Consider the following 27,968-nt stretch of genomic DNA (forward strand, 5'->3'; position numbering starts at 1 on the left):
GTCCAAATGCTCTCTGTCTCTCTCTTTATCTCTTTATCTATGTGTGTATGTATGTATATATATATATATATATATATATATATACACACAGGTTGAGTATCCCATATCCAAATATTCCGAAATACGGAATATTACGAAATAGACTTTTTTGAGTGAGAGTGAGATAGTGAAACCTTTGTTTTTTGATGGCTCAATGTACACAAACTTTGTTTAATACACAAAGTTATTAAAAATATTGTATTAAATGACCTTCAGGCTGTGTGTATAAGTTGTATATGAAACATAAATGAATTGTGAGAATGTACACACACTTTGTTTAATGCACAAATTTATAAAAAATATTGGCTAAAATGACCTTCAGGCTGTGTGTATAAGGTGTATATGTAACATAAATGCATTCTGTGCTTAGACTTAGGCCCCATCTCCATGATATCTCATTATAGTATGCAATTATTCCAAAATACGGATCAATCCCATATCCAAAATACCTCTGGTCCCAAGCATTTTGGATAAGGGATACTCAACCTGTATATATATTATAACTATTTACAATATTTTAAACAAATCTTTAATGTGTCTGTATAGATGTGTGAATTTTTGCTGTGAAAGCTGCGAATATTCGCTTATGCGAACATAAGGGAACAAATTAAAGAATGTAATTGTAAGGGCTTGTATTTTAAAGTGCTGCTTGGATTTGTAAGTGTATGTGAGTTGGTAACAGCAAAAGCAGGAGCTGGAAGCCGAGTGAAAAGGAGGTGCAGTGAGCTGGAACAACTGCAACTGCTAAGTGGAATATCGGTGCCGCAGGAGAGAGTACTACGGCTGCATAAAAGTGAAGGACCAAGAACCGCACAAAGATAGATAAGTATAAGCCAGCTTAATTATTGTATAAGTGAGATTGTTTGTCTTGTACTTTTTCTTTTTGCTTCTTTTTCTTTGAGAGTAACAGGGAGTTAGACCTTACAAACAATATGGAAGGGGCTGTAATTGGGGACCTCACTCAGTGCATGTCGTGCAAGATGTATGCACACCTGGAGCTACTAGCCCAGTGTGATTACATCTGCACAAGGTGTGTGCGAACGGTTGCCCTGGAAGCCCAGGTAACTGATCTAGAGCAAACCGTTACGCGACTGAGGGAGATTCACAATCTCGAGCGAAGTTTAGACAGAACAGTGGAGGAGTTGCGGGAGGGGTCACTGGTAGAAGAGGATGATGATCAGGTAGCCAGCTGGGTCACAGTTAGAAGGAAGAAAAAGAGGGGGAGGCTCGACATCTCCGAACTATCAAACCTGAACAAATTTGCCCGACTGGACGCGGAATCGGAGGATGATAGTGAAGAAATGATGGTGCCGGAGGAGACTGCTCCCTCTAGCATCCAGAGGAGCGGTCCCTCTGGCACAGTTGGGATAAAAGATAGTGAGGTACCTAGTCAGATGGTGGTGGTAGGGGATTCTATCATCAGGAAGGCAGATAGGGCAATCTGCTACCGGGACTGTGATTTCCATACAGTCCGTTGTCTCCCGGGTGCTCGGGTACGGCACATTGCGGACCGGGTAGATAGATTGTTGGGAGGGGCTGGGAAAGACCCGGCGGTCTTGGTGCACGTTGGCACCAATGACAAAGTTAGCAGAAGGTGGGATGTCCTTAAGAAAGACTATAGGGACTTAGGAAAGAAACTTAAGGCAAGGACATCTAAGGTAATATTCTGCGAAATATTACCCGTGCCACGCGCTAGTCCAGGGAGGCAGAGGGAGATTAGGGAGGTAAATGTGTGGCTTAGGGATTGGTGCAGGAAAGAGGGGTTTGTGTTCCTGGAACACTGGGCGGACTTCTCAGTCAGGCGCCATCTCTTTTGTTGTGACGGATTGCACCTGACTGAGGAGGGGGCAGCGGTGCTGGGGGGGAAGGATGGTTAGAAGGTTGGAGGAGATTTTAAACTAGGAGCCTGGGGGGAGGGTTTAGCTAGAAACTACAGGTCATGCAGTGAGAATAGTGGGGATGGCGGTAGTAAACGAAATGGGGGAGAAGTTGGGGGGAGGGTAAGAGCAGACGGTAAGGTTACTAATATGGGTACTAAAAGAGATTTTACCAAAGCACTAACCAATGACGATTACAGGTCATCATTGCTCCATAAGGTGAAAGATGTCCCTAACGCAAGGGAAAATACTTATCTTAGTTGTATGTATGTAAACGCTAGAAGCATTACTGGTAAAGAGGGCGAACTAGAAATACTTGCAGCAAGCAAACAGTATGATATTATAGGCATTACTGAAACTTGGTGGGACGAATCTCATGATTGGAGAGTCAATCTAGAGGGCTATATGCTGTTTAGAAGAGACAGACTAAATAAAAAGGGTGGAGGGGTGTGTCTTTACGTAAAGCCGTTTTTAAAACCTGATATACGGGAAGATATTCAGGAGGGGACTGTAGACACTGTTGAGACATTATGGGTAGAAATTACATGCGGGAAAAAGGAATAAAAAAGTTAGTATTGGGTGTATGCTATAGGCCGCCTGGTATCAACGTATCTGATGAGGAATTGTTACTAAAGCAAATTGAAAGAGCAGCAGGAGTAGGAGACATAGTAGTGATGGGAGATTTTAACTATCCAGAGATAAACTTGAAAAACGATTCATGTGATACTGCTAGGGGCAATATGTTTTTAAACACACTTAATGATAACTACTTAGTTCAACTAATTGAGGAACCAACTAGGTACAATGCAATCTTAGACCTGGTATTAAACAATGGGGATTTGGTATCAGGTATTATACTAGGGGAACCCATAGGAAACAGCGACCACAATGTGGTCACATTCAATATCAGTTTTCATAAACAGCCCTATACTGGCTCAGCTAGGACTCTAAACTTTAGCAAAGCGAATTTTGAAAAGATGAGGGTATTTTTCAGGGATATTGAATGGGAAGGTTTGTTTTTAGGAGAAAATACTACGGAGAAATCGGAGGTACTAAAATTCCTGCTAGCTAAAAATACACTCAAATTTATTCCTACGAGCAGCAAAAAAAAGGACTAAATATCATAAACCGATGTGGCTTAACAAAAAGATAAAGGAACTTATGGGCAAGAAAAGGTGAGCATTTAAAAAATACAAATCTGACGGGGAAGCAGAGTCATTTCAGCACTATAAGGAATGTAACAAAATATGCAAAAAGGAAATAAGAGTGGCTAAAGTAGAAACTGAAAAACTAGTGGCAAAGGAAAGCAAAGCGAATCCCAAAAAATTCTTTAAATACATTAATAGCAAGAGATTAAAGAAGGAGAGTATAGGCCCTTTAAAAGACAAGTTGGGAGTCTTAAGCAAAAATGATAATGACATAGCGGACACACTAAATTAGTTTTTTTCAACAGTATTTACTAGAGAGGACCCAATTCAGGGACTAACACATAATCTCAATAATGAGAATATCCCACTGATAGGTACTTATTTAAGCAAGGAAGTAGTCTGTGACCGATTAAAACATTTAAAGATTTTTAAGTCACCAGGTCCCGATGGTTTTCACCCAAGGGTTCTAATGGAGCTTTACTCTGAACTTGCAAAACCGCTATTTTTGATCTTTAAGGATTCAGTAATATCAAGTATGGTTCCCAAAGACTGGCATATAGCAGATGTAGTGCCTATATTCAAAAAGGGAAGTAAAGCTGAACCAGGTAATTATAGACCAGTTACTCTTACATGTATAGTGGGGAAAGTATTGGAAGGTATTCTAAGAAATAGTATTCAGAAGTTCCTTGAAGTCAATAAGGTCATTAAAAGGAATCAACATGGGTTTATGAAGGACAGATCCTGTCAAACCAACTTAATTGGCTTTTATGAAACAGTAAGCGCAAACCTAGATCAGGGTAAAGAGGTGGATGTAATCTTTTTAGATTTTGCCAAAGCATTCGACAATGAACCATACATGAGACTTATCTACAAGCTACAAGAATCAGGGCTAGGAAGCACAATATGCACTTGGGTCAAAAACTGGTTAGTAATAATAGGGAGCAGCGCGTTGTGGTTAATGGATCTTTTTCAACTTGGACTGAAGTGCTAAGTGGTATGCCGCAAGGCTCAGTATTAGGACCGCTATTGTTCAATATTTTCATTAACGACCTAAAAGAAGGTCTAGAGAGCATGGTGTCAATTTTTGCAGATGATACTAAATTGTGTAAAGTTCTAAATGCGGAGGGGGATGCTGATTCGCTTCAGAACGACTTAGTTAAATTAGACGCTTGGGCAGCGAAATGGAGAATGTGCTTCAATACAGACAAGTGTAAGGTAATGCACTGTGGTAACAAGAACAAAAATAACACCTACCTACTAAATGGGGTAAAATTAGGGGATTCTGTACTGGAAAAGGACTTAGGTGTCCTCATAGATAGCAAACTAAGCAGTAGTACCCAAAGTAGGACTGCAGAAAAGAAGGCTAATAAGATATTAGCATGCATAAAACGGGGAATTGATGCTAGGGACGAGAGTATTATACTCCCGTTATATAAATCACTTGTGAGGCCACACCTCGAATACTGTGTACAATTCTGGGCACCTTACTACAAAAAGGATATCCTGGAGCTAGAAAAGGTTCAAAGGCGGGCGACCAAACTAATTAAGGGTATGGAGACGCTGGAATACGAGGAAAGGCTTGCAAGACTAGGCATGTTTACACTGGAAAAGAGGAGATTAAGAGGGGACATGATCAACATTTACAAATATATAAGGGGACAATATACAGATCTTGCGCAGGACCTGTTTTTGGTTAGATCAACACAGAGAACTCGTGGAACTCGCTCAGGTTAGAGGAAAGGAGATTCCGCACAATATGACGTAAAGGCTTTTTTACGGTAAGGATGATACGTGTTTGGAATTCCCTGCCTGAGGGAGTTGTAATGGCCGACTCAGTCAACACCTTTAAGAATGGGTTAGATAAATTCCTAATGGATAAGGATATCCAGGGTTACGGGGCATAGTCACGCACTGTGGTTATTATAAAAAAGAGGGATAAAACGTAATGGCAGACATCAGCATCAGTCAAAATTTTATACAAAATAATCATGAATAGGAGACCACAAATAGGTTGAACTCGATGGGCAATTGTCTTTTTTCAACCTTAGATACTATGTTACTATGTATGTCAAAAAAATGACACTGTACACAGATTAATAAAGTTGATCAATAAAGATGACACCATCACATTTGGACCAATCAACTGTTAGCACACACTATAAATATATGCCCATGTAAGGAAAACGCCATTGGCACCAATGCGAGCAGCCGCTTTTTCGAGAAGGGAGCTGCGGGTGCTCACTGCCGTGATGGACCGCCGTGTAGGCCGCGCGGGTCCCTACATCCCAAACTCGCGGAAGTGTGCGGCCTATGCGGAGGTCCGCAGAATACTGCGGGCGAGGTTCCGCACGAGGTGGATTATAGTACAATTGGAGCGGTGGTGGTCAGATCTCCACCGCCGTCAGCCTGAATTGCTGGCGCAAATGCGCCAGCAAATCCGCCAACCTAAGTAAAATGCATTCAATTTTGTTTGCGTGAGCATGCATTTTAGCTATAAAAAAATTGTAATAAATTGAAAAGACAGTGTACTTTGTGTGGGGGTAGGCCGTGCAAAACACACTAGGGAGCACAGTGGTTTGAGTTTCATGTGTAGGGGTGGGTCCAGGCTACACACAGGCTGTAGCCAGACAGCACTTTGATTTTACATAGATGTTTACATTGCATGGAGTGTGTGCCTTCATAAATACATACAGGAATTACAGAAAGCTGGAGCATCACAATGTGTACCCCTAAAAGTCAAAGATTCCTGCGTAGTGTGACTTAACATATATGTGTAACACATAATGAAAGGGGACAAGCAGGATCCAGAAAATATAGTGGCAGGTGTTCGGGAAATGCACAGTGGTGCACAACAAAACTCACATGTACTCCTGTGGCACAGTACACACTCCTGTGTGTGTGCACTATGCATTTTGTAACAACTGAAATTGCTTTTCCACAAATTCCCCTCCCCCCCTAATTTTTTTTTTTAAAGAAAAATAACTTGGGAACATGAAAAAAAAACAAAGGAACCATATGACACAAGCAATTACAGTAGACAGTAATTAAGGCCCATCCTAAAAAACACATAATTGACTTTCTCTCTTTTTAGGATGAGCCCAAAGGCAGGCAGAACAGGAGGAAGAGGAAGAAGAGTCATCCTCCTCTCAACCCACCCCCCATCAATCACCATCCTCCTCTTCCTCCTCCCCCTCTCAAACCACCTCCCCCCTCAACCCACCCCCCATCAATCCTCTACCTCCTTCTCCTCGGAAACCACCTACCCCCCACAACAACCCACAAACTGCTACCCTTCTCTTCTTCCTCGTCTCCCTCTCAAACCATCCAACCCTCTCTATCTTACCCCCCTCACCCTCTCAATCTGAAGCCCCCTCTCAACTCCCCTCACTCTCTCAATCTGAACCCCTCTCAACCCCCCTCACCCTCTCTATTTTACCCCCCCCCTCAATCCCCTCAGCCTCTCAATCTGAACCCACCTCCCAACCCCCCTCAGTCTCTCAATCTGAACCCCCCTCAATCTGCCCCCCCCTCTCAATTTGAACCCCCCTCAACCCCCATAACCCTCTAAATCTGAACCCCCCTCACCTTCTCAATCTGACCGCCCCTCTCAAACCCCCTCACCCATCCAACCTCCATCACCCTTTCAAGCCCCTTCCTCCATCCAACCTCCCACCCCCTTTTAACCCCCTTCCCCCATCTCCAACGACCCCGGAGAGTGGGCCGCACAGGCCACTGAGGAAGTGGAGTATGCTGGTCATCCGTCGGGGGACAGTAAGTAATTACAAACACAGAAATGTATATGTAAGCTGTTTGTTATTTACATACAGGTGTTTTTTTAAACTGTGACCCTGCAAATGCTGTACTGCTACACATAGCAACATTCCCTGTCTCAGCTTATGTATGAAGGGCCACTATCACTGAGTCAGGACATGCTAGGATATGTAGTTCACCAGATGTATAGACGCAGTCTGCTGAGGATGGCCCTACACTCGAAATGCAGAGCCCTGGCCACTCCAGATGTGGCTGGAGTACACATCCCAGCATGGCCTGCACCAGTTATTGCATTGCTATTTTTAGATTACATTGCAGGCCATGCTGGTATGTATAGTTCATCAACAGCTGGAAGGCAAAACGTTCGACATCCCTGACGTACCTATTGACCAGTGAAAATGTGCTTTGTGCCTTTATTGTATTTGGCATAATGTCATAAAGTAATTTTGTGTTTTGTACATTCATTACAGATGCTGCAGTTGGACCTCCCAATGTGGGAATCGAACAAATCTGCCACATAATGGAGCAGCACTGCCGGGGCCTAATGCAGGCCATTCAAATGTTGAAAAATAATTATAAATGATTTTTTTTAAAGTCAGACAAATAATGACAACAGTTCAAAATAAATAAATACTTTTTTTTTGTTTAGCTAAATTGGTGTCTTATGTTTTTTTTATTTAAAAAAAAAGATGTAGAGATGTGTCTTTACTTTGTAAGGGATAAAATGAAGAGTGAGAAATAACTACTTATTCAACTACTCACAGACACTTACAAAATAAATGCTTGTGACATGACTGTTAGGAGCTGATTGTTTTGTACTTTCTCACTCCCCATTTTAAAACACAGTAAAAATGTAAGCATATATGGGGAACTGTGTTATGTACATTATGTCAGTGATGGATTTTTACATCCCCAAAAAATGGGGTAATTAGTAAATTGGGCTACAAATATGTTAAAAATATATAATGGAACACTTAAGTGATGCATGTTATTGTGCTACAGGTTGAGTATCCCATATCCAAATATTCCGAAATACGGAATATTCCGAAATACGGACTTTTTTGAGTGAGAGTGAAATATTGAAACCTTTGTTTTTTGATGGCTCGATGTACACAAACTTTGTTTAATACACAAAGTTATTAAAAATATTGTATTAAATGATCTTCAGGCTGTGTGTATAAGGTGTATATGAAACATAAATGAATTGTGTGAATGTACACACACTTTGTTTAATGCCCAAAGTTATAAAAAATATTGGCTAAAATGACCTTCAGGCTGTGTGTATAAGGTATATATGTAACATAAATGCATTCTGTGCTTAGACTTGGGTCCCATCACCATGATATCTCATTATGGTATGCAATTATTCCAAAATACGGAAAAATCCGATATCCAAAATACCTCTGGTCCCAAGCATTTTGCATAAGGGATACTCAACCTGTATTAGGTGTTAAAACTCTTCTTTAAGAATGTGAACACTTAATTGGACAATCACATTAAAACTCATTAGTCTAATTGCTTTCTTAATTGAGACAAGAAAAGGATGAATGGGATGTTTAGGGGGTTTAAAAACAAACACAAAGATGTGCAAATATTTGCAAGCTAACGAAACATGTGTAAGCATGCGTAGGTATTTCACATGTACGACAGTGTGTGTTGTTCGTGATGCGTTTGGCATTCATGCGAACGGAACACTATCCTGCGATGATACATAATACACACCTACTTTGTGCATTGTTGCATTGTCCTTTGCAGTAGTACGTAGTGGGCGTTTGTTTGCATTCGTGCAATGTGTTCGCTGTAGTGCGTACGCTTTGTGCGTACGACAAAATTAGCGAACAACTCTGAATGACCCCCAGAGTCCCTAGACATGGCTATGTGAGATAGTAAACACCCACACACACAGGGAAATGTCAGACATAGTTTCCCCCCATGTATGCCACAGAGACACAGAGATTGGAGCCAACCCACACACAGCGCTTTTTAAGGTAGAACTAATGAAACTACCAGCACTGTCTGTGTACCTTGATAGACTACACCGACTTACACAGCCTCCCCCTCCCTTCTACAACCCCATGGTACCGTACAAGATAGCTGGAGTTGACTTGGAGGGACCGCTTTCCCTGTAAGCGCTTCTGCAGACAGGAAGATGGCGCTGAACGCTGCTGGGTCCGCTCTGAGACGCTCCGCCCCCTTTCATGGCACTGCTTCCCGCTCCCCTGTAGTTTATACTGGCCTGAGGAATTGTGCTAGCAGCGATCCTGGTACCGTGACAGGCTTGCTGGACAGTGTAGGGTGTAGGTGCTGGCTTAGGGCGCCACTCACAGCGCCACAACATGTACCGCTGAGCCCCGGAGCGCAGTTAGTACTGCGCTTCCTACCCTGTTGCTGCCATCTTCACACCAGCTCCCTGCTTGCCAGGGGGGCCGGTGACTAACTCGTCACTGAAGTCTCCTGGCTCTGTAAGGGGGTGGCGGCATGCTGCTGGGGTGAGCGATCCCGTGGCGGCGAACGTTCGATCCCCTCAGGAGCTCAGCGTCCTCTCAGCAGAGATAGTGGCTCAATCCTCTCAGGGCGGACACTACTCCCCCTCTTAGTCCCTCGGAGCAGGGAGGCTGCTGCCAGCAGCCTCCCTGTGCCTAAACTCTAAAAAAAAAAAAAAAGAACTCCTATGGAGCTCCCCTAGCTGTGACCGGCTCTTCCGGGCATATTTTCTAAACTGAGTCTGGTAGGAGGGGCATAGAGGGAGCCGGCCCACACTCTCAAACTCTTAAAGTGCCAGTGGCTCCTAGTGGACCCGTCTATACCCTATGGTACTAATGTGGACCCCAGCATCCTCTAGGACATAAGAGAGACACCACTTCTGCTCTCTCTGTGTGTGTAGGGTATGTAATAGATGTGATCTCTTCTCAGGTATGTTTAAACCCTTTACATTATTAAACCAGACTTTTAAATTCGCCATTGTAGTATAATGTGAGTGTCATCAGTATATTGGTAAAGCTCCTGTCCCATATCGGGCCTATAATTGTTGGTATCGTCGTCGGTACCTGTAAGGAGAAGGTGGAGGAAGGGAGGACTTGGAAAACACAGAAGGGAAAAACAAGCAAGATGTAGGTCTGAACATATGTTAGCGGATATATCAGACAAAATAAACAAAAATTCAACCTGTTATGTTCATCATATGCATAGCAGTATATCAAAAATATCAACAGTGTGAATGCGGAACAATAATACTCTGCATTTAGAGCCATGGGCATCTAAAAATGGCCCACAGTCAGAGAAATTTACAGCAGAGCTGGGGCAAGAGGGGAGTAGTGAGTGTGACAACACTATTCAACATCTTAAGATCATAGAGAAATAAAATTAGACTATATTCGAACAGCCATTTCAGCAGATATAAGGGTACGGTGGTAGTTGGGGCTAAATCAACCTGACCGGTACCCAAAATAACCAGCAACAATAACAGAACTGAATTATAGTAGCCGTCTTCATGGCCAACAGATTCCCATGCAATGGTCAAACTGTCAAAGAGAAAGACAAACACACTATCAAACATTAAACCTCCGACATGTCTCACTCGGATACAGACATGAATTCAAAAGAGAAGGTAAGCAAGTCAAGCATCGTCACGTGACATCCCAGCCTGGTTGGCTCTTGAGCGTCTTCGGGAGTTGCCCGCTTTTCTCCAGGCCTCTCTCTGTTGGACTGAAGAAGGTGTAAGAGCGTCGAAGTCAAAAATATTACATACAGAAAACATACAAACTCTAAACAGATGGGTCTCTGTGCATTTGCATTCACGCAGTATGCACAGGATATATGGTAGCCTACGCACTCACACAGACATGCCACAAAGATATATTCAACACATATTTCATACAACACATAAATTAAACATGTCAAGCACCAGACATTATAATGTATTAAATTATATAATAGAGTAGAAAACCAGATATATATGTATTAATGGGACAGAACAAGATAAACATGTCATGCATGGTGTCAAAATAATCAAGGGAATGAGTGTGTTGGTTTGATAGCTGTGGTTAGGTTGTAGCACATTGCAACGATTAGTTATGATTAAATGTATGAAATCTGAAGCCACAATTCTAATGAGAAAAGGACATTCCTGAAAGAAAGCATGTGGGCAGGAAACCAGTGGCTAACCCCTATGATGTCTTCTTCAAGGCTGGACGTTGCTTGCATATGAACTGACCAATGACACATCATGAATGAGAGACCTCCCTCTCCTGTACCAATGGAAGGAGCCTGAAACCAACAACCTGTTAACTCCCACTGTTTGGATATAGGCAGTTTCTAGGACTTAGAGCGTTAGTTGCTGTTTGCTGTTCTTCTGTTGCTGTTGACATTCACAGATGGAGCGGAGAGTGTGCATTGAGGGAAAGGGTAATGTATGTATGCTGGCTGTATGTATGGATTCTTTTGTAACAACTGCTTCCTGTGTAATTGTAAATCTGCAACCATATATATACTGTACATGTGTTATATTGTATGCATACCCTTTTAATAGCAAATATATACATCACTGAGCGTTGGACCTCAGCTTACAATGTGTGTGAGTACTTGTTTTCTCTTGAGGGATGTAGTGTTTGCGACGTACAGCACACTTTTATCGTATATGGTAATAAGATGCACCTTGTGTCCGCAGCATATATTAATGCTGGCATTTTAAATATTTATTAGAAATAATCTGAACTTCTCAAGAGGATCTAGCCAAATCGGTAAATTGATCAACGGTAGACCAAGAGTTGAGGAACATCTTCATATTCCTCTATTGTGATGCGGGTACCCTCATGTGTTACCTGGATACTTAAAGGGAAGACCTACCGGAATTTAACCTCCCATTTCCAGAGGGCATCTGTGAGAGGTTTCAGGAGGCATCTCTGATGCAGAGTGTGCCATGATAGGTCTTGGAAAATCTGAGCCTGGTGACCATTAAAGTCTATGGTTGATACATGTCTGGCTCTTCATCGTATTTTCTTCTTTTTCATGAAAATAGTGTAGCCGACAGACGGGCGGAGAGCTCAATCAGCCCTGTCAAATAGGATGTGAGTCTATAGAGGCACCCAGTAGCTCATTGAATAGCTTTGTTAAATCGGCTACGATGCCTTGGGGCGGTATGTCCTCAGGGAGGCATTTGATGCGAAGATTATTTCTATGACCCCTATCATCCATATCTGTGAGTCTGCGTGTAGCGTCCGAAAGAGCTGGAATGACGCGAGATCAGGTCATGCAGATCAGAAATTTTGGATTCTATGCCATCGGTCTGGTCTCCCAGCATTTCCACTCTACCTCCTACCTGTGTTAAGTCTGTTTGTATGGCCGAAAGTCTGGACTGGATCGAGTCTTGGATTCGTTATTCCATAAACTGTAAAATCTTGCTGAACATCCTAGCGAGTTGGAAGAGAACGCAATTGTGTCAGTATGTCGGCCATGTCAGTGGTGTCAGCCCCAGAGGGTTTCATTGGAGCGGGTTGATGCGGTTCTTTAGCAGTGTCCATGTTCATCTGGGCAACTGCTGCTGGAGGGGTCACCAGTGGAAGTGGACTGTGATCACTGACAGGAGTCTTAAATAAAGAGTGAAACACTGTAAGATGTGAGCATTTGGGTGAGGATCTAGTATTTTTCTTGGAGTTACATCACTTCGTCTTGTGTCGGGACAATCAGTACAAGGATCAGGTGTGCATTAATGGTATGGGAGAAATGGCTGAACGTAGTCAAGGTAGTGTCACACTACCCATTCCCCACTACTTGGTACGGCTAAATCATGTGCATGGCGGGAGCAGTGCCATAGGACGAAGGTGACACAGCCGCAGCTGAGAATGTAACATCCAGTATTCAAGGTATCTAACAGGGAAGCTTGTGGACAGTTATTGAAAACAAGAAGCCCAGTTGCGAGTATGCACCAGAAGAGGGAGCTCTGGAGCTATATGGAGTACAGCCCTGTTAGGCTCCTTTTCACTGAGATTTATGACAATGTGAGAAACTGTGATGAAGAGTCCCAAATTGGCTTTTCTGCAGGGAATTGCTATTCAGTTACAGTCACCCAGACAAGGGAACAAGTAACAGAGGTTGTAAAATCTTTGAAAAATCCAGCAACTTGTACCTTGCACAAATATACAATTTAAGGATCTCGCAAAAGGGGTTAGAGCTCCAGATGATCCTCTGTAATATAATTTATATTGTTCAGTAGGAAGGCACAGTGAGAGACCTCAGAGTTGTACCATTAGCTTCCCAGCACATAGTGCTGGCTGCCCACCTCCAAAATGGTCACCGCAGGTCTCCTGAGATAAGGGAGATATAAGATCCCCAGTTCTGACCTTCCTGATGCTGTCCCATAAGCAGTGGGGAGATGGTAAGTGGGGTGTGGGTGCAGGAAAAGCTTACCTCCGCCAGCTTGTTTGATGCAGGCAGCTACACTGATCCACTCTTCCGCCTCCCAGAGCCCTGAAGACTGCTACGGCACACACCTGGGCCCTGTGCAGGGGCTCAGCAGCTAATTGGAGTGTGGGAGTAAAAGCGGGTGGCAGGAAGGATCGCGGGCGCCGGCAATCAGCCACCCGCGGTGTAAGTCTCCAGCGGTCCTGGCTCCCCCCCCATGACAGACCGCAACCCACAGAGACCACCAGAGGGGCCTCCCGGCTCCGTGAACACCGCCGGTGGGATCAGCCAACTACGGACTGAGAGAACAGTACCCGAGTCCGAGGTAGGAGCAGCGGCAGGAATGAGAACTTATAAAAAGTGAACGGGGACTCAGGCGCTCCACTGCTACATGACCGCTACGGCCCCATATATAAGTTTTTTTGTTTTATTTTAAATTATCTGTTTTAAGCCTGTGTTATACCTGGATTGTTGGGTATTTAAGATGAAACAAGGGTTTGTGTGTAATCAAATGTACTCTCATCCTGGATACAATCACATGATCCGATCTAGCAACCAGCTTCCAACAACTTGTCACCTTCCGCTCCGACTGTCAGCACTCAGAATGCAGTTTAAACCAGGAACTGTCAATAGCACAATGCTAGAACATCTGAGGATCAGCATCCTGGTTTAGTATCTGCTCCAGTCTTGCTTCACAAGCATTCTGCCTCAATATGCTCCAGCACACCAGCTTTAGTAATTGCTTTGCAGCATTTCACTCCAGTGTAATGCAACAAACCTGCTTCAATATTGTTTAAGAGCATAGATCAAAGCAGTCTGCTCAAGCACCTAGTTCATGTTTCCTGCAGTCTGTTACAGTTGTGCTTCTGTATACAGCCATGGCCAAAAGTTGTGAAAATGACACTGGTTTTCACAAAGTTTGCTGCTTCAGTGTTATTAGACATTTTGCAGCAACGGAAGTTTTGAATGGTCAGGTTCCCCTACTCTCAGTAGCTTTTTACCATGGTTTGGTCATAAATATAGCTGGAGAAATTAATAAATACTCTTATCGATAAAAGGAATGTGACAGGATGTAAAATCAATTTTTCTGGTGTAGGACAAAAATGGATGTAATGAAAAGCATTAATATATTGAGATTAAGAGTAGTGATGAGCGGATTCGGTTTTACTCGGTTTTACTCGGTTCTCAAAACCGAATCTTATTGGCTCACTGAGGACACGTGTTTTGGATAGCCAATAAGATTCGGTTTTGAGAACCGAGTAAAACCGAGTAAAACCGAATCCGCTCATCACTAATTAAGAGGAGAGGCATTTTTTTGTGTGTGCATACACTGTTTAATATATGGTAACTGAAACCTACCAATGAAGGTGGCATGGCATGCTTTATACCAGGGATGGGGAACCTGCAGCCCTCGAGCTGTTTTTAAACTACAGAACCCAGCATGCCCTGCAACAGTTTTAGCATGGTCAAATAGCAAACCTGTGGCAGGGCATGCTGGGATGAGTAGTTCCACAGCAGCTGGAAGGCCGCAGGTTGAAGACCCATGCTTGATACCAAGCCGGAGGATATCACCAAATTCTACAAAAATTCCAGTAACAGGACCTTGTGCTGATCAATTGTTCCATTTCCCAGCACATGAGGCTAACTAGCCAAAGGAAAATTCTGAGTGGAAAATAAGGTCACTATATCATACACAATGCAATTGAAGGTCTTTTAGAGTCCTACAATTAAGAAACATCTCTGCAAACATACTGCATGAATATTTTTTTCTGACCTTGAACTACACATCACTAAGTCACGGGGGAGATAAACAAAACAAAAAACTATATTTTTTTGTAACAAGGACACCTACCTTGCGCAACTGGTATCACAGGATGTCAGCCTGGCGGTCTTGAGGAATACCACTGACGAGGGAATTCAATTAGAAGCAGGAAATTACTGCAGCTAACCGACTGCCGGGGGCAAATTCAATTAGTCCCAATTGCCAGCAGCTGCGGGGAATTCGACAGGCAGGAGACAAACAAAATCCCTAAAAACTAAACCATTTTCTCTTACGTCCAAACCGGTCCTCGAGATCTACCAACAATTCATGTTTTCCAGGCCTCCTGGAGATCTGTAGAATGGTCAGTTAGGAATGAATGCACCACATCTTAATTAGTAATGACTACACCTGTGCACCAGCTAGGTGGTCTGGAAAATGTGAACCGTTGGTAGATCTCGAGGACCGGTTTGGCCAGCCCTGTCCTGGAGGATACTGGGGTCTACATTAGTACCATGGGGTATAGACGAGTCCACTAGGAGCCTTGGGCCCTTTAAGAAATCAAGTGTGCACTGGCTCCTCCCACTATGGCCCTCCTACCAGACTCAGTTTATAAAAAGTGCCCGGGGAAGCCGGTCACGCTTAGAAAAGCTCCTGAAGTTTTCTGCATTTATTTTTCGGTTTGTTATTTTCAGGCAGAACTGGTTGACACCAGCCTGCCTGCTGCATGGGACTTAAGGGGGGGCAACCTCCTATAGGGTTAATGGTCCCATTCCCCGCTGACAGGACATAGCTTATGAGGGACCTATTCATAAGCCCCACCACGGCGAGCGTACAGTGCCGCAGCACGCAGCCACCCCTAAAAGAGCCATGAGTGGTGAGTAGATGGTCAGCATCCTGGTTAGCGGGTCACCGGCTGTAATGGCGTTATCAGGGTATGGAGCGCAGCGGACATGCAGGCTACGCTCCAGGGTTTAGGATGACATGCGGTGAGTGTGTCCCACTGTGAGGGGCGCGCTGAGCCACTAATGAATACCCACACTGGCAAAACATATACCTCAGGCCTGTAAACTAGGAAGCCACACACGACATTACGGGGGGCGAGGCTTCACTATGAGCGGATCCAGCAGCTCACCAGCACCATTTTTCCTCTGCAGCTTACACTGACAGGCATCGCAGAGAAGCACAGCTCGTCCACAAAGTCTCCACGTCTCCTCAGCGGAACCAGGGGGTCTTAGAAGGGGGAGAGCACTGTAGAATACCAAGTCCTCTTCAGGGACTTAGTTTGGCGACCCAGTTTAGTTTACTTAGATAATAGGGCGTGGTGTGGCTGGCTCCATTTTCAGTGTCTCCCTGCAGGCTCGGTGTGGGTTAAACTGTGTTTTCACCTTCTGTGTGCAGGTGTGTGGCCCTTCACATTACAATGTCATGGGACTGTGTTTCCTGCACAGCAGAATGTCTGTCCTCCCAGAGAGACTCAATACCGTGTACCCAAGATAGTACACATTCTCAGGCCAGTGGGTCAGAACCCCCATGGTTTGAGTCCATTAAGGGGATGATCTCTGTTATTGCTAATAAATTGTCCCATACTGAGAAAGAGACACAAAAAGACGGTCTATGGCTGACCTGATGAATAGAGATTCAGTTCCCATACTAGTGTCTAAGACCCTTGCCATTTGTCCACAAAAGCGTACTCTGGCCCAGCTCATGCAGGCTGATAATGACGATGCATTTGACACAGAAGAGGGTGAAATGGACGAGAGTGGGGGGGATGCAGTCCTGTCACAAGGAATACAGGCCCTGATAAAAGCTATTAGAGATGTTCTGCACATTCCTGACAAGGTGGCTGAGGTAGAGGAGGAATCTTATTTTAATGTAAAAAAAAGAAATCCTCAACTACTTTTCCGGCATCAAAGGAATTAAATGCCCTGTTTGAGGAAACTTAGGCTAATCCTGACAAGACATTTCAAATCCCTAAAAGGTTAATTACATCCTTTCCCTTCCTCTGGAGGATAGAAAGAAATGGGAAAACCCGCCGATTGTGGACGCATCGGTATCTAGGTTATCACATAAGACAGTCTTACCTGGTCCTAGGTCAGCATCCGTAAAGGACATGGCTGACCGGAAGATTGAGACCACTCTCAAATCCCTATACACTGCTGCTGGGGTGGCCCAGAGACGCACTATTGTTTGTGCATAGATCACTAGGGCCACTACTAAATGGTCAGGTAAACTAATTGACGGGTTAGATTCCTTTTCCAGGGAGGAAATAATTTTACTCCTACAGCATATTTCAGGACTCTGCTAACTTTATGGTGGAGGCCATAAAAGGAAATTGCCTTGCTCAACGCATGGCAGTGTCAGCACGCAGGGGCTTGTGGCTACACCCGTGGACTGCGGCTTCCAGGAAAGACTACCATTCACAGGTGAGGCTCTTTTTGGAGATTAACTGGATACATGGATATCCAAGGCTACGGCGGGTGTCTACGTACCTTCCCTCCGCAGCACCCCCAGCTAGGAAAACCTACTCTGCTCCAACTCTGTAGTCCTTTCGGTCAGTGAAATTTAAAGGTAAATCCAAAAGTTCTTCTACAGTCTTGAAAGGCAATAGAGGTAAACCCAGAAAACTAGCAGAATCTCTTGTTCTGCTTCCTCAAAGCCTTCAGCATGACGGTGGACCACACTGTCTGGAAGACAGTTTGTGATACAGAAACCAGATGGTTTGGTAAGACCAATTTTAAACCTCAAGTCACTGAACCTGTACTTAAGGGTGTTTAAGTTCAAGTTGGGAGTCTCTGAGAGCGGTGATCTCAGGTCTGGAGGAGAGGGGGGGGGGGGTAATTTCAGGCGCCTCTGGACATCAAAGATATGTACCTTCATATTCCGATTTGGTCGCCTATATAGGCCAATCTACGGTTTGCACTACAGGACTGTCACTATTAGTTCCAGGCCCAGCCATTTGGCCTCTCCCCGGAACCGAGGGTATTCACGAAGGTAATGGCAGAGATATGTTCTCTCCTTGCTTGCGGAGTAGAAACATTAATACCGTACCTGGATGACCTGCAGATCAAAGCAGCATCCAGGGAGAGGTTGTTGGACAACATTGCCCTCTCAACCTAACTACTCCAGGATTACGGGTGGATTCTGAACCTACCAAAATTGCACCTGGAACCAACACAGAGGCTTCCATTCCTGGGGAAGATACAGGATATGGAGGAACAGAAGGTATTCCTTCCATTGGAAAAGGCATTGGGAATCCAGTCGATGGTGCGGGATGTTCTAAAACTAACCCGGATATTGGTGCATCTAAGATGGTAGCCTCTGACGAGGCTCTGCAGTACGGAAGGTTTCATGCAAGGCCCTTCCAGCTGGATCTGTTGGACAAATAGTCCGGATTGCATCTTCACATGCACCAGAGGATACGCCCGTCACCGAAAGCCAGGATTTCTCTTCTGCGGTGGCTTCAGACTTCTCACCTGACCGAGGGTTGAAGGTTCGGGATTCAAAATTGGTTTCTGCTAACAACAGATACAGTCATCAGAGGTTGGGGAGCAGTCACCAAGGGGGAACAGTTCCAAGGAAAATGGTCAAGTCAGGAAACCATTCTTCCGATCAACATTCTCGAGCTAAGGGTCATATACAATGCCCTTCTACAGGTGTAAAATCGTCTTCAAGATCACTCCATTCAAGTTCAGTCGAACAATGCGACGGCAGTAATGTACATAAACCAACAGGGCGGAACGAAGAGCAGAGCAGCAATGGCAGAGGTAACAAAGATTCTCTGGGCAGAAAGGCACACAGTGGCGCTGTCTGCAATCTTCATTCCGGGAGTAGACACCTGGGAAGCAGACTCTCTCAGCAGACACAAACTCCACCCAGGAGAGTGAGGCCTTCACCCGCAAATGTTCGAGTCCTTGACACGTCGGTGGAGAATTCCACAAATAGACATGATGGCCTCTCATCTCAACAAGAAGCTGATGCGGTATTGTTCCAGGTCGAGGGACCCACAAGCAGTGGCGGCGGAAGCTCTGGTGATTCCGTGGGTCTACCAGATGGTGTACGTGTTTCCACCTCTTCCATTGATCCCAAGAATTCTCAAAAGAATGAAAAGGGAAAAGGTTCAATCAATACTCATTGCTCCGGACTGGCCATGAAGGGCCTGGTACGCAGATCTAATGGGGATGCTCCTAGAGGACCCGTGGCCTTTGCCTCTTCGCGAGGATCTTCTACAACAGGGGCCGTTCGTCTATCAAGACTTACCACGGCTACGTTTGACTACATGGAGATTGAGCATCAAATTCTAGCCCAGCAAGGGATCCCAGACAGGGTTATTCCAACCTTGATCCAAGCCAGAAAAGGGGTAACGTCTAAACCAGTGATGGCTAACCTTGACACTCCAGCTGTTGTTGAACTACACATCCCAGCATGCCCTGCTAGTTTTGCTATTTGGCCTTGCTAAAACTTATGCAGGGCATGCTGGGATGTGTAGTTCAGCAACAGCTGGAGTGTCAAGGTTAGCCATCACTGGTCTAAACATTACCATCTTATTTGGGGAAAAAATAAAATAAAATACATCTCATGGTGTGAAAACAGGAAATTCCCTGTGGTGCAATTTCACCTGGGACGTTTTTATCCTTTTTCTGATGTCGGGTATGGATGTGGGCCTATGTTTGGGCTCCTTAAAAGTCCAAATTTCGGCTTTATCCATTTTCTTCCAGAAACAATTGGCTTCCCTCCCTGAGGTTCAGACATTTTTGAAGGGTGTTCTGCACATCCAACCACCCTTTTTGCCTCCTACGGCACCATGGGATCTCAACATGGTGTTGCAGTTCCTACAGTCGTAATGGTTTGAACCTTTAGAGGAGGTGGACCTAAAGTTTCTTACATGGAAGACCGTCACACTGCTGGCCTTGGCTTCAGCAAGGCGTGTGTCTGAGCTGGGGGCGCTGTCTCACAAGAACCCCTATTTGATTTTTCATGTAGAGCTGAACACAGAACTCGTCAGCAATTTCTTCCTAAGGTGGTGTCTGCATTTCATATCAACCAACCCTATTGTGGTTCCGGTGCTTACCGACATCTCTGCTACTTCAAAGTCCTTGGATGTTGTGAGGGCTTTGAAGATCTATGTGAAGTGGACAGCTCGTCACAGAAAATCTGACTTGCTGTTTGTTCTATATGATCCCAAGAAAATTGGGTATCCTGCTTCAAAGCAGTCTATTGCTCGCTGGATCAGGCTTACTATCCAGCATGCTTATTCTACGGTAGGATTGCCGGTTCCTAACGTACAGGCCCACTCTACTAGGTCGGTGGGTTCTTCCTGGGTGGCTGCCCGGGGTGTCTCGGCTTTACAGCTCTGCCGAGCGGCTACTTGGTCAGGTTCGAACACGTTTGCCAAGTTCTACAAGTTCGATACTTTGGCCTCTGAGGACCTTCAGCTTGGCCAATCAGTTCTGCAGGAACCTCAGCACTCTCCCACCTGGTTTGGGAGCTTTGGTACATCCCCATGGTACTAATGTGGACCCCAGTATCCTCTAGGACGTAAGAGAAAAATAAGAATTTACTCACCGGTAATTCTATTTCTCGTAGTCCGTAGTGGATGATGGGTACTCCGTAAGGACCATGGGGAATAGACGGGCTCCGCAGGAGACTGGGCACTCTAAAGAAAGATTAGGTACTATATCTGGTGTGCACTGGCTCCTCCCTCTATGCCCCTCCTCCAGACCTCAGTTAGGAAAACTGTGCCCGGAAGAGCTGACATTACTAGGAAAGGATTTGGAATCCAGGGTAAGACTCACACCAGCCACACCGTACAACTTGTGATAACTATACCCAGTTAACAGTATGAACAACAGCTGAGCCTCATTCAACAGATGGCTCAGAACAATAACCCTATAGTTAAGCAATAACTATATACAAGTATTGCAGAAGTCCGCACTTGGGACGGGCTCCCAGCATCCACTACGGACTACGAGAAATAGAATTACCGGTGAATAAATTCTTATTTTCTCTGACGTCCTAGTAGATGCTGGGTACTCCGTAAGGACCATGGGGATTATACCAAAGCTCCCAAACGGACGGGAGAGTGCGGATGACTCTGCAGCACCGAATGAGCAAACTCAAGGTCCTCCTCAGCCAGGGTATCAAACTTGTAGAATTTTGCAAACGTGTTTGATACCGACCAGGTAGCAGCTCGGCAAAGTTGTAAAGCCGAGACCCCTCGGGCAGCCGCCCAAGAAGAGCCCACCTTCCTCGTGGAATGGGCTTTTACTGATTTAGGATGCGGTAGTCCAGCCGCAGAATGTGCAAGTTGAATCGTGCTACAGATCCAGCGAGCAATAGTCTGCTTAGAAACAGGAGCACCCAGCTTGTTGGGTGCATGCAGGATAAACAGCAAGTCAGTTTTTCTGACTCTAGCCGTCCTGGAAACGTTGATTTTCAGGGCCCGGACTACGTCCAGCAACTTGCAAGCCTCCAAGTCCCGAGTAGCCGCAGGCACCACAATAGGTTGGTTCAAATGAAACGCTGATACCACCTTAGGGATAAATTGGGGACGAGTCCTCAATTCTGCCCTGTACATAGGTAAGATCAGATAGGGGCTTTTACATGACAAAGCTGCCAATTCTGACACACGCCTAGCCAAAGCCAAGGCCAAAAGCAAGACCACTTTCCACGTGAGATACTTCAACTCCACGGTCTGAAGTGGCTCAAACCAATGTGATTTTAGGAAATCCAACACAACGTTGAGATCCCAAGGTGCCACTGGAGGCACAAAAGGGGGCTGAATATGCAGCACTCCCTTAACAAACGTCTGAACTTCAGGCAGTGAAGCCAGTTCTTTTTGAAAGAAAATAGACAGGGCCGAAATCTGGACTTTTATGGATCCCAATTTTAGGCCCATAGTCACTCCTGACTGTAGGAAGTGCAGAAATCGACCCAGCTGAAATTCCTCTGTTGGGGCCTTCATAGCCTCACACCAAGCAACATATTTTCGCCATATGCGGTGATAATGTTTTGCTGTCACATCCTTCCTAGCTTTTATCAGCGTAGGAATGACTTCAACCGGAATGCTCTTTTCAATCAGGATCCGGCGTTCAACCGCCATGCCGTCAAACGCAGCCGCGGTAAGTCTTGGAACAGACAGGGCCCCTGCTGCAGCAGGTCCTGTCGGAGCGGTAGAGGCCAAGGGTCCTCTGAGATCATTTCTTGTAGTTCCGGGTACCAAGTTCTTCTTGGCCAATCCGGAACGATGAGTATAGTTCTTACTCCTCTCTTTCTTATTATCCTCAGTACCTTGGGTATGAGAGGAAGAGGAGGGAACACATAAGCCAACTGGTACACCCACGGTGTCACTAGAGCGTCCACAGCTGTCGCCTGAGGGTCCCTTGACCTGGCGCAATATCTTTTTAGCTTTTTGTTGAGGGGGGACGCCATCATGTCCACCTGTGGCCTTTCCCAACGATTTACAATCAGCTGGAAGACTTCTGGATGAAGTCCCCACTCTCCCGGGTGGAGGTCGTGCCTGCTGAGGAAGTCTGCTTCCCAGTTGTCCACTCCCGGAATGAACACTGCTGACAGTGCTATCACGTGATTCTCCGCCCATCGGAGAATCCTTGTGGCTTCTGCCATTGCCATCCTGCTTTTTGTGCCGCCCTGTCGGTTTACATGGGCGACCGCCGTGATGTTGTCTGACTGAATCAGCACCGGCTGGTTTTGAAGCAGGGGTTTTGCTTGGCTTAGGGCATTGTAAATGGCCCTTAGCTCCAGAAAATTTTATGTGTAGGGAAGTCTCCTGACTCGACCATTGTCCTTGGAAGTTTCTTCCCTGAGTGACTGCCCCCCAACCTCGGAAGCTTGCATCCGTGGTCACCAGGACCCAGTCCTGAATGCCGAATCTGCGGCCCTCGAGAAGATGAGCACTCTGCAGCCACCACAGCAGACACCCTGGCCCTCGGGGACAGGGTGATCAACCGATGCATCTGAAGATCCGATCCGGACCACTTGTCTAACAGATCCCACTGAAAGATCCTTGCATGGAACCTGCCGAAGGGAATTGCTTCGTAAGAAGCTACCATCTTTCCCAGGATTCGCGTGCAGTGATGCACCGGCACCTGTTTTGGTTTCAGGAGGTCTCTGACCAGAGATGACAACTCCTTGGCCTTCTCCTCCGGGAGAAACACCTTCTTCTGTTCTGTGTCCAGAATCATACCCAAGAACAGCAGACGCGTCGTAGGAACCAGCTGCGATTTTGGGATATTCAGAATCCAGCTGTTGTAGCACTTCCTGAGATAGTGCTACTCCGACCAACAACTGCTCCATGGACCTCGCCTTTATAAGGAGATCGTCCAAGTACGGGATAATTATAACTCCCTTCTTTCGAAGGAGTATCATCATTTCGGCCATTACCTTGGTAAATACCCTCGGTGCCATGGACAGACCAAACGGCAACGTCTGGAATTGGTAATGGCAGTCCTGATCCATAAATCGGAGGTACTCCTGGTGAGGTGGGTAAATGGGGACATGTAGGTAAGCATCCTTGATGTCCAGTGATACCATATAATCCCCCTCTTCCAGGCTTGCAATAACCGCCCTGAGCGATTCCATTTTGAACTTGAACTTCCTTATATAAGTGTTCAAGGATTTCAAATTTAGAATGGGTCTCACCGAACCGTCTGGTTTCGGTACCACAAACATTGTGGAATAGTAACCACGTCCCTGTTGAAGGAGGGGGACTTTGATTATCACCTGCTGGAGGTACAGCTTGTGAATTGCCACCAGTACTACCTCCCTTTCCTTGGGAGTAGCTGGCAAGGCTGATTTGAGGTAACGGCGAGGGGGAGACGTCTCGAACTCCAGCTTGTATCCCTGAGATACCACTTGTAGAACCCAGAGATCCACCTGTGAGCGAACCCACTGGTCGCTGAAGTTCCAGAGACGGGCCCCCACCGCACCTGGCTCCACCTGTGGAGCCCCAGCGTCATGCGGTGGACTTAGTGGAAGCAGGGGAGGATTTTTGTTCCTGGGAACTGGCTGTCTGGTGCAGCTTTTTCCCTCTACCCCTGCCTCTGGGCAGAAAGGACGCGCCTCTAACCCGCTTGCCTTTCTGAGGCCGAAAGGACTGTACTTGATAATACGGTGCTTTCTTAGGCTGTGAGGGAACCTAAGGTAAAAAAGTCGACTTCCCAGCTGTTGCTGTGGATACGAGGTCCGAGAGACCGTCCCCAAACAATTCCTCACCCTTATAAGGCAAAACCTCCATGTGCCTTTTAGAATCAGCATCACCTGTCCACTGCCGAGTCCATAATACTCTCCTGGCAGAAATGGACATTGCATTAATTCTAGGTGCCAACCGGCAAATGTCCCTCTGTGCATCCCTCATATATAAGACTATGTCTTTAATATGCTCTATGGTTAGCAAAATAGTGTCCCTGTCAAGGGAATCAATGTTATCTGACAGGGAATCAGACCATGCTGCTGCAGCACTACACATCCATGCTGAAGCAATAGCAGGTCTTCGTATAGTACCTGAGTGTGTATACAGACTTCAGGATAGCCTCCTGCTTTCTATCTGCAGGCTCCTTTAAGGCGGCCGTATCCTGAGACGGCAGTGCCACCTTTTTTGATAAGCGTTTGAGCGCCTTGTCCACCCTAGGGGATGTCTCCCAGCGTAACCTATCCGTTGGCGGGAAAGGGTACGCCATTAGTAACCGCATAGAAATCACTAGTTTCTTATCTGGGGAACCCCACGCTTCTTCACACAATTCATTTAACTCATCAGATGGGGGAAAAGTCACTGGCTGCTTTTTCTCCCCAAACATAATACCCTTTTTTGTGGTAACCGGGTTAATATCAGAAATGTGCAACACATTTTTCATTGCCGTAATCATGCATCGGATGGCCCTTGTGGATTGTACATTTGTCTCATCCTCGTCGACACTGGAGTCAGACTCCGTGTCGACATCTGTGTCTGCCATCTGAGGTAGCGGGCGTTTTTGAGCCCCTGATGGCCTCTGAGATGCCTGGGCAGGCGCGGGCTGAGATGCCGGCTGTCCCAAAGCTGCATCATCGAACCTTTTATGCAAGGAGTTGACACTGTCGGTTAATACCTTCCACATATCCATCCACTCTGGTGTCGGCCCCGCAGGGGGCGACCTCACACTTATCGGCACCTGTTCCGCCTCCACGTAAGCGTCCTCATCAAACATGTCGACACAGCCGTACCGACACACCGCACACAGGGAATGCTCTGACTGAGGACAGGACCCCACAAAGTCCTTTGGGGAGACAGAGAGAGTATGCCAGCACACACCAGAGCGCTATATAACAGAGGGATTTACACTAGTACAAAGTGAATTTTCCCCCCCAATAGCTGCTTATTATCACAATTACACCTAAATTTATGTGCCCCCCCCCTCTCTTTTTTACCCTTTCCGTAGTGTATACTGCAGGGGAGAGCCTGGGGAACGACCTTCCAGCGGAGCTGTGAAGAGAAAATGGCGCTGGCTGTGCTGAGGAAGATAGCCCCGCCCCTTCAGCGGCGGGCTTCTCCCGCTTTTTTAATAATATTTATGGCGGGGGATTAGGCACATATACAGTTTAGAACTGTATTATGTGCATTTTGCCAAGTAAGGTATACAAATTGCAGCCCAGGGCGCCCCCCAGCGCCCTGCACCCACCAGTGACCGGAGCGTGTGGTGTGCTGTGGGAGCAATGGCGCACAGCTGCAGTGCTGTGCGCTACCTTATTGAAGACCGGAGTGTTCAGCCGCCGATTTTCTCTGGAATCTTCCGTCTTCTGGCTCTGCAAGGGGGACGGCGGCGCGGCTCCGGGAACGGACGATCGAGGTCGGGCCCTGTGTTCGATCCCTCTGGAGCTAATGGTGTCCAGTAGCCTTAGAAGCACAAACTAGCTGCAAGCAGGTAGGTTTGCTTCTCTCCCCTAAGTCCCACGTAGCAGTGAGTCTGTTGCCAGCAGATCTCACTGAAAATAAAAAACCTAACAAATACTTTCTTTTTTAGTGAGCTCAGGAGAGCCCACTAAGTGCATCCAGCTCTGGCCGGGCACAGATTCTAACTGAGGTCTGGAGGAGGGGCATAGAGGGAGGAGCCAGTGCACACCAGATATAGTACCTAATCTTTCTTTAAAGAGTGCCCAGTCTCCTGCGGAGCCAGTCTATTCCCCATGGTCCTTACGGAGTACCCAGCATCCACTAGGACGACAGAGAAATAGGATTTTAAATTGCCTACCGGTAAATCCTTTTCTCGTAGTCCGTAGAGGATACTTAGCGCCCGCCCAGTACTTCGTGTTTCCTGCACTGTTACTCTGTTAAGTATTGTTGTTGGTTCAGCTGTTGCTGTTCATGGTCGAGGTTGGTTAGCATGGCTTTCTTCTTGGTTTGTGTGTGCTGGTTCAAATCTCACCACTGGCCTTTCAATCCTTCTCTCAATGTATGTCCATCTCCTCAAGCACAGTTTCTAGACTGAGTCTGGTAGGAGGGGCATAGAGGGAAGAACCAGTGCATACTATTGATTTCTTAAAGTGTTGAAGGCTCCTAGTGGACCAGTCTATACCCCAGTATCCTCTATGAACTAAGAGGAAAGGATTTACCAGTAGGTAATTAAAATCCTATTTTTGCAGCTGTTAAAACACATGGAAACAGGAACTTATCCCATATCCAAGTGTTTTGCGCATGAAAATGGGTTAGCACACCCACACGGGCCGCAATTGAATAGCCCGATGCCATCATCGGGCAAAACATTGCGCTAAAGTCCTGTTTGACAGGTGTGCTTACCGCATGTAATCGAATCCCCCCTAAGTGGTTAGACTTGAAAAACTCTTTGATACGCTGTCCTGGCTGACCCTAAAATGGTTCTGGAGATGTAGAACGCCAGCTTTGACAGGTTGGTCTTGATAAGCATACTTAGAAGAAAAGTCAGATTTTTTTTTTTTTTTTTACAGTCGCAGAAATCAACTGTCAAATTGTCACTGTACGTAAGGTCAAGCTCCCACTGCATTTTCAAAATATGTATTTTCAGGAGTACTTTGATGCTTTAGCTAAAGAACAGGGAAGAAACTCTGTTGAAGTAGTCTCAGACTCAATCTCCTGTAATCATAATTACACCACCACGTAAAGCAGTACAAAGTTGTAAAAATAAGATGCTAATAATACAAGACAATATTGGTGCTGGCACTACACATTTACAGAATAGACAGAATATACAGATGTGTCCGCTTACATCTTGCCTCAGCGGGAGATACCTGGCGTGAATGAGCCGACAGGTCCTGTGCAACTATGTTTAAGTTGGGAGTTTTTTTTTTTTTTTTGCAGAAAATGCATCTTTATTCACATCACCATACGATTAAGATGCACAAGCAGACTCTGCTGATAAAAAATTATATGTGGCACGTCAATATTGTGTGTGCGACTGTATCTGAATATGAAATGCTATGGTTTTAAGAAAACACTGTAGCATACCATTTCATAAGCACAAAGAATATAGGAATGTTGCATATCATTTTAATTAGTATAAAAAGCTGCTTGTTCGACCTACTTGCATCATTTTGCAAACAAAATACATTTTATAGGAAAAAGTTGCTTAGTAGTCACACCACAGCACTGCATGACAAAAATGGCTGTTTAAGGTGCCAGAAGGATAGATATGTGGACACATCTGTATATGGACAGCTGCATTTTCACGACTGCTTTCCTGGTCAAATCAAACCCACAAAAGGTTTTTTTATTTGTCTAATTTACAAATCACAAAAGATGTTTATACTTTTGTCGATTAAAAACTACCTTGATATGCTCTATCAGGTTCAACATACTGGGTTATAGATATAGCACAGAGTCCAAACGAAAGTCAACAAAAACCTTCTGAAGTATACATTGCTGCTATTATAGTTATTTATTACTCACATATTACCCAAAACATTGCCAGGTACAGATTGAAACTCTGAACAATATTCCAAATAAACGGA

At 45.4% G+C, this 27,968-nt stretch overlaps 1 long non-coding RNA gene across 2 annotated transcripts in view; it reads left to right on the plus strand.

Moving 5' to 3' along the window:
- Nucleotides 1–7,489, plus strand: part of LOC134910080 (uncharacterized) — a 39,864-nt gene extending 32,375 nt beyond the window's left edge. For both annotated transcript variants that reach the window (XR_010176110.1, XR_010176112.1), the window contains exons 4-5: nucleotides 6,156–6,835; nucleotides 7,306–7,489. This is a non-coding gene — a long non-coding RNA (uncharacterized LOC134910080). The remainder of the gene's footprint in view (nucleotides 1–6,155; nucleotides 6,836–7,305) is intronic.
- Nucleotides 7,490–27,968: the final 20,479 nt, after the last annotated feature.

The sequence above is a fragment of the Pseudophryne corroboree genome, chromosome 1, assembly GCF_028390025.1.
Source record: "Pseudophryne corroboree isolate aPseCor3 chromosome 1, aPseCor3.hap2, whole genome shotgun sequence".
Lineage (NCBI taxonomy): Eukaryota > Metazoa > Chordata > Amphibia > Anura > Myobatrachidae > Pseudophryne > Pseudophryne corroboree.